The sequence below is a fragment of the Gossypium arboreum genome, chromosome 3 (assembly GCF_025698485.1).
Source record: "Gossypium arboreum isolate Shixiya-1 chromosome 3, ASM2569848v2, whole genome shotgun sequence".
In the NCBI taxonomy this organism is placed as follows: domain Eukaryota; kingdom Viridiplantae; phylum Streptophyta; class Magnoliopsida; order Malvales; family Malvaceae; genus Gossypium; species Gossypium arboreum.
This window is the reverse complement of record NC_069072.1, coordinates 81,574,161-81,582,014: the sequence shown is the minus strand read 5'-3', so window position 1 is coordinate 81,582,014 and position 7,854 is coordinate 81,574,161. Positions and strand designations below refer to the sequence as shown.

At 38.0% G+C, this 7,854-nt stretch overlaps 1 non-coding gene across 1 annotated transcript; it reads right to left on the bottom strand.

The window, feature by feature from the left end:
• Window positions 1-967: 967 nt before the first annotated feature.
• LOC128291355 (small nucleolar RNA R71) lies at window positions 968-1,074 on the bottom strand. Its single transcript, XR_008281131.1, has one exon. It is a non-coding gene; the product is annotated as a small nucleolar RNA R71 (small nucleolar RNA).
• Window positions 1,075-7,854: the final 6,780 nt, after the last annotated feature.

The window sequence follows — 7,854 nt, the reverse complement described above, 5'->3', positions numbered from 1 at the left end:
CTATTTTCTATGAATTCTTAGTTTAGTTAATTAGTTAGTTAAAACAAACCTTATTATTCTTAGGCTAGATAATAAAAAGACAGTCATTACTAGTACTTTTAGTTCCTTTGGGTTCGACAATTCGATCTTGCTAAAGCTATACTACTGTTCGATAGGTACACTTGCCTTCATCGTGATAATAGTTAGTTTCAAGAACAATTTATTATAAATATTTAAAACCTGTCACGAATATCACGCATCAAGTTTTTGGTGCCATTGCTGGGGAATTAAGATATTAGGAACACTTGATTTTTATTATTTTAGCCATTTACTTTTACTTCAATTTAAATTTTATTCTAATTTTTATTACTAATTCTTCTTTTTTTTTCCTTTTTCTGGCAGGTTCTTATAGTTTATGACTAGAAGAAACTCGTCAGGACCATTACTTTTTGAAAGTGAGATCGATCGCACAGTTTGCAGAAACCAAAATGAAATAAGACGAAGCTTAAGATACACAGAGAACGAGCAAGGGGACGATATTCAAACCACAACTGAGGAGATGGCTAAAAACCAAGAAAATCTGCTACCTCCTGCAATTGTTGTTAATCAAAATCCTGCTCCGCGCACTATGTATGATTATGCTAAACCTAATTTAACAGGAACTAAGTCAAGTATAGTTAGACCTGCTATTGCTGCAAATAATTTTGAACTGAAATCTAACACAATTCAAATGATACAACAGTTTGTTCAGTTTGATGGTTTGCAGGACGAGGATCCCAATGCTCACTTGGCAAATTTCCTAGAATTTTGTGATACCTTTAAAATTAATGGCATTTCTGATGATGCCATTTGCCTTCGGTTGTTTCCCTTTTCGTTAAGGAATAAGGCTAAACAATGGCTGAACTCGTTACCACGAGGGTCAATCACTACTTGGGAACAAATGACTGAAAAGTTTTTATTAAAATATTTTCCACCGGCTCAAACAGCCAAATTACGTAATGATATCTCTTCTTTTGTGCAGATGGATTTAAAAACACTCTACGATGCATGGGAGAGATATAAGGACCTTTTGCGAAGATGCCCTCACCATGGGTTACCGCTTTGGCTACAGGTTCAAACGTTCCATAATGGCCTGAATCCTTCGACTCGGCAGATGATTAATGCAGCTGCTGGAGGAACTATCAATAATAAGACACCTGAGGCGGCTTACGAATTTATTGAGGAGATGTCACTGAATAACTATCAGTGGTAAGTTATAAGAACAAAGCCGACGAAAGCAGGTGTTTTCAACCTCGACACGGTTACTATGCTATCTAACCAAGTAGAACTCTTAAATAAAAAGATTGACAGTTTGTGTGGTTCTACTCAGGTACATCCAATGATGAGGTACGATTCGAATGGAGGAGGAACATACACAGAATATCAACCCTTCAACCCTGGCATCTAGGAGGAACAAGTCAAATATTTGGGTAACAATAACTCTAGATCCCAAAATAACCCATATAGCAATACTTACAATGCAGGTTGGAGGAACCACACAAATTTCTCATGGGGAGGCCAAGGAAATCAGAGACCACCTCTAGGCTACCAACAACCACTAACAGGAAAAGAAGTCAAACCTTGAAGAGATGCTCTCAAAATTTATATCGGTGTCAGAAACTCGTATTCAGAATACCAAGACAGCACTCAAGAATCAACAAGCATCGATCCAAGGGCTCGAAACTCAGATTGGACAGCTTGCCAATTTGATTTCTGAACGACCACAAGGTAGCTTGCCAAGTAACACAGAATCTAACCTAAAGGAGCAACTCAACGCGATTACTAGTCAAGATGAGGAAGGGTTAGTCATACCTGACCCAGAACCAAGGCAAGAAACTGAGATAAGCAAAGGTAAATGTGAGGTAGACCAAAATGAGCAGAAACTGGTAAGTATTGAATACAAACCTCGTGTGCCATACCCTAATGTGACAAGGAAAGACCGATCGGATGAACAATTTGGTAAATTCCTTAAACTCTTAAAAAAAATTACATATTAACTTACCGTTTATTGAAGCTCTATCGCAGATACCAAATGCAATTAAATTTTTAAAGGAGCTTTTAGAAAATAAGCGGAAGATGGACGAGGCTTCACATGTGAAGCTAAACGCAGTTTGCTCAGTTATTCTACAGAATAAACTACCTAACAAACTAAAAGATCCAGGGAGTTTTAGATTCCTTGCTTAATTGGTAGTTTAGATGTTAATAATGCATTAGCTGATTTAGGGGCTAGTATTAACGTGCCTTACAAAATTTTTAAACAACTAGGTCTTGGCAAACCCAAACAGACTAGGATGAGCATTCAATTAGTAGATAAAACTACAAGATTTCCTAGGGGTATTATTGAATATGTGCTAGTTAAAATCGATAAATTTATATTTCTCGTTGACTTCATTGTTCTAAACATAAAAGAGGATAGCAACACTCCTTTGATTTTAGGAAGGCCCATTTTAGCAACTGCTAGAATGATTATTGATGTTGGCACAGGTGAGCTCACACTTCGTGTGCGAGACGAAACAATCACCCTTCAAGCTCGCAATTCCGGAAACACATTGAAAATTGAAGGTGATTGTCTAAACCATTCTACTAAAACTGACAATACGGTGCAACCTACTTTACAGGAAATGAGTTTGCAGAAAGTACATGAGCCATTTTCTAGAAATAGTAGAGGACCTATTCATGAAGAACGAAGGCTACAAATCGAGGAGTTAGATGAATGGCGGACACATAAACGAGAACACAGGATAAACCAAGACTACGTCAGAACAAGCTCAATACCTTTCCAAATCAACTTAAGGTTGGAGATAAAGTTTTATTAGATGCAGATCCTCACATTGTTACTGCCAAACTGAATGAAGAAATTCCTTTTACGGTACTAAGCATTTTCTCATTCGGTACAGTCGAGGTAAGTCATCCCAAGTTCGGCACCTTTAAGGTAAACAATACCCGCCTAAAACATTATTTTGATGAGATTCATAGCAGGAATGAGGAGTATAAACTCCTCGAACCACCATAACCATTCAATAGAGAGGTAAGTTGATCTTAGACTATAAATAAGTGCTTCTCGAGAGGCAACTCGAGCACTAACTGTATTAACTTCTTTAAATTTTAGTGTTTAACACCTAACTTACTAACGAAGCTCTTGAATATAGGTTTACCATACAGACACAGCCAAGCACACGGGCGTGCTTAGGATCTTGTGGAAACAGGGCAAAGATTTCCCCAGTACGGGCTACAATTAATCACCATGGCCGTGCGACATGGCCATGGGCAAACCTGCCAAAACAGCACGAGCGTGCAACATGCCTGTGCCTTAAAACCGTGGCCGAACCTGTCAAATTAACACGGGCATGCGACACGCCCGTGCCAAGCAACTGTGGGTGAACTGCCAAAACAACACGGGCATGAACCTTCATACACGGGTGTGGGAGAAGCGAACAAAGACAGAAACGGTCGTGCAACACGGTCGTGTGCACCAACACGCCCAAGGTACACGGGCGTGGGGAAATTTTCAGACGCACCCAATTTTAAAATTCGCAAATCATACAGGCAAAAATTAGGGAACACGGGCGTGTCCCCTGGCCATGTGTCCCAAAATATATAAATACCCTTCACCATTTATCATCTTCTTCACCCAAAATCGCTAACCCTAGCTGCTGCAAGTCCACATGGCCTCCCTACCACGCCCGTGCGTCGCTTCCAACTCCATTTTCGACACCCATTTTCATCTTTTTAGTGTTTGTTTACTCTTTTCTCTTTTATTTTACTGATTTCTAATGCTATTTATCATAATAATCTGAACTTTTCATGTTATTTTCATCTTTCTATCACTCAAATTTCATATCTAGAGTAGTTATCATCTTTTTCATGTTGAAGTTCTTACTCATTGCATGATATATCTGCTCCATTTGACTAGTTTAAAGTGAATATTTATGGTTAGGATAATAGAAATACTCATACCTTTTGGGTTGACATTTTTCATCAATAAAATATGCTACATAGAATTATTTGCCATTTTTTATGAAACTTATACTATTATCATGCTAATGATACACCATAAAATTAATTGTTTTTTATTAAGTTTGCTAGTATTTGTGCCTGAGATTATTAGTTTTAATTTATGACCTTTTCCTTGTTGAATTTGTTTACATTTTACCTTAACCAATCATCAAAACAGAATAATGATTTTGCTTGTAGGTACACCATTTCAAGCTCACGTGGGAAGAGAACCGCTAGCCCTACTTCGAAAAAACGAAAAGGGGCATCATCTTTTTCAGGCCCCACTTCAGAAATCTGGCACCCCTTCCTCCAATTTTCACCAGGCAATTAGGAGGAATTGTTCCAGATCCTACGGCCTCGACCTTTAGGTGTGGGCCACTACATTGACTGGACCACGCTTGAACAAGTCTAATTGGCTGACGATGTACGAGCACTCCTGACAACCGATCCATGAGACCTCTTCTTTGTGATTATCGAACAGACGTACCTTGAGCTCACACTTGAACTTTTCTCGACATTCCATGTTCAAGACGTCATGACCAACTTCCATGTTCAAGCGGTTTAGTTCGCTATTTGAGCGTTCCCGAGTTCAGTATTGCTTTGGGTCTATATACAGAGTAGTTTAAGGATGAGAACGACCTCGACACTCTCCACCCCCACATCCACTACTCTCCCTCAAAGTGCTGGGACGCCTTGGTCCTCGATTTTTCCACCTACGATCCTAGTTGCTCCAAGGCATCGTCTCTCTCTCCATCCTTGAGGTACTTACACGCCATCTTGGCCCACACATTGACAGGCCGACAAGAGAGCACCGGCGTCCTCAACACTCACGATGCCTACTTTCTATGGAGCATGGCGAACGGGCACGTCTTCGACCTCACCTACTTTACTGCCCTCGCCATTCACCACCAGACGGAGCGAAATCGAAGGGGGTCATCTCCATTGGCCCTTACGTGACTTGAATAGCACGACACTTTGGGCTCCTCAACACAGCGGCCCAATCATCCTCCCTCACTCTCATTAGCCAGATGTCTCCACAAGGCATCTCGAGCATGTTACATATGAGGATGATCGAGAAGCGCCGAGAAACCCACACTCTTCAGTATCGCCTCGCCTAATCAGCTGAAAAGGGAGACCCCAAGGACATTACTGATGATGTCCCTCCACGTCATGAGGACCCACCATCTCAGCCACCACCTCCTTCTCGTCCAGTTCATGCGGCGGCTTCATACGCTGACATTTCTGAAGGCCTTACCCGATTCGAGCAACAGTGTCTTTAGTGCTTCGATAACATTGATGCTACTCTACAGCAGATTTGTTAGCACCTCCACATCTCATCGCCACCTCTACCTCGCTAACCATCTAGCGATGAAGATGTTTAAAAACTTTTATTTATTATTTTATGTTTTTACTTTTATTTTATTTTAAGACTACTTTTTATTTTTCTTTCACCTTATTTTTATTAGTACTTATAATTATTATTTTACAATTTTTAATTTCGGCTAATTCATATTGAGTACTTACTCTTCCTTATATATTTCTTAAAAGAGTTCCTGATTTTATCACAGTTATAAAGAGCTCCAAAGCTCACTATCATTTAGGAACTTGAAACTCCACTGGAAAAGGTTCTCCACGATTGCCATGTCCTGCTCGACCACGACCATAGCTACCACTAGATATAATATTCTTTTGGAGCAGGACTTATGAACTAATGAACCTCTACCACCGCCGGAGTATCCTCCTCCACCCTCACGCCGATTATTCTCCAAAACTCTAGTTCAAGGAAATCCATTCATCACTCAGGAAGTTTCACTTCTCTCACTATCTTATTTTTATATTCTTTTCTATATATCTATCTTTGTACATTGAGGGCAATATACATCTTAAGTGTGGGGGGGTATTCATTTTACTATCAGAAAAATCCCTGAATGATTGCCTTGTTCTCTTGAAAAACTCTCATATCATGTTTAGGATAAATTTTGATTGATTTATGAATTTTATTGATATATCTTGAATTAAAACATAGGCATTTTTGCATTGATTGTTTAAACTTTAATACATTAGGGAATCAAGAATGATAAGTTGATTTTTGAAGAATTAAAAACTTAGGTTGTTTCCCTAAGTTTAGGTATTATCTTGAGTTGGAATTCACAAGTTTAAACATAAAAAAACCATAATTTTTGTGAGATCTTGAGCCTTTAAAGCATCTATTATTTCTTTCATGCTCACTTACATTATGAGTGCATTAGTATTGAATTGTTATTCTAGAACTTGCTTGATTATGCATGTCAAGGCCACACCATTTGATTTGATATGTCGAAATGATAAAGGCACTTAAGTTTAACCCACTCACTCCATAAAAGCCTACCTTCACAATTAACCCTTAGTGAACCCCCTTAAGCCTAACAACTCATTCATTAATTTACCCTGAATATTAACCCATAACTCATTATTGTTGAAATCCCCTAAATTAATTTGATCCCTATTTTTGTCGAGATTTGAGTTGGAATAGTTGCTTAGCTATGTTTTATTCTATTTTGTAATTTGACTTGTTCTTAAAAAAAATACATGTATACATATTAGTAGTAGTGGTCTTCTGAGCTAAAGAAGTTAAATTCCATATTCTGCAATTGATGACTAGTCATTTTTCTAGTTAGACAATTTTTCAATTCAATCTCGATTCTAACCCTTTCTTTTAATTTTCTGACCACACCCTCTAATCAAAGCCACGTTACAACCCTCTAAAAACCTTTTGATTGATGTTTCATCTCAATTTATAGTGGTGGAGTTTTGTTTTTCATGCAAGTCTATGGTAATGACTCTTCATTATTAACTATTGAGTGCTTCCTTAAACACCTCGAGTGATTTAAGTGAATCTTTAGTGAGGATGTGAGACTCTGTGATATTTTGAATCAAAGGTAATTACTTAGATGAGGGGAGACATAGAGAGGGAAGTAGGGAACTGCTCAAGGAAAGCCAATTGATCCATCTCAGAAGTTGGATTCATCATCAAGACTGAAGATCTCCCCTCAATTTCCATTTAGGAGTTTTGTGTTTTCCTGTATGTTTTGTATTCATTATTCTTCTGAGATGTTTACCTTTTTAGTTATGAACTAAAACCCCTAAATACTTAAGGGGAATGAAACCTAAGACAGATCTTGTTATTATTATCTAAATTGTATGATGAATATTTAACTTGTTCTTAATTATGTGTTCTTAATTCTTGTTTTGATATTCCAGGATATTGATTCAAGTTAAGCTCTTATTCAGAGGAGGAATAGACCCTGTCTAAGAGTACATTTGTCGTAATTAAGCGGAGTTGGTTGCGCGCCTAGAGATAGGGTGACAAGATTTTGCCGGATTAGGGTGAAACCTAATAAGGGGATCCATAGATCGAGTTAATGCAACCCTAGGGAGTTAATTAGAAAGAAATTTCAATTATTCAACCTAGGTTAGACGTTGTTAGTCTCGAAAGAGATAATAATATAACTTAGGGATTTCTACGGATCAAGTCAAAAGAATAAATCATCCGATTCAGAGTCAAATAACAAGTGAAGTCTAGGTGGATTTTTCCTTAGGTATTGTCTCAATCAATCGAGTTTTCCAAGAGTAATTCCCCGATTCTATTTTCTGTGAATTCTTAGTTTAGTTAATTAGTTAGTTAAATCAAACCTCATTATTCTTCGGCTAGATAATAAAAAGACAGTCATTACTAGTACTTTTAGTTCCTTTGGGTTCGACAATCCGGTCTTGCTAAAGCTATACTACTGTTCGATAGGTACACTTGCCTTCATCGTGATAATAGTTAGTTTCAAGAACGATTTATTATAAATATTTAAT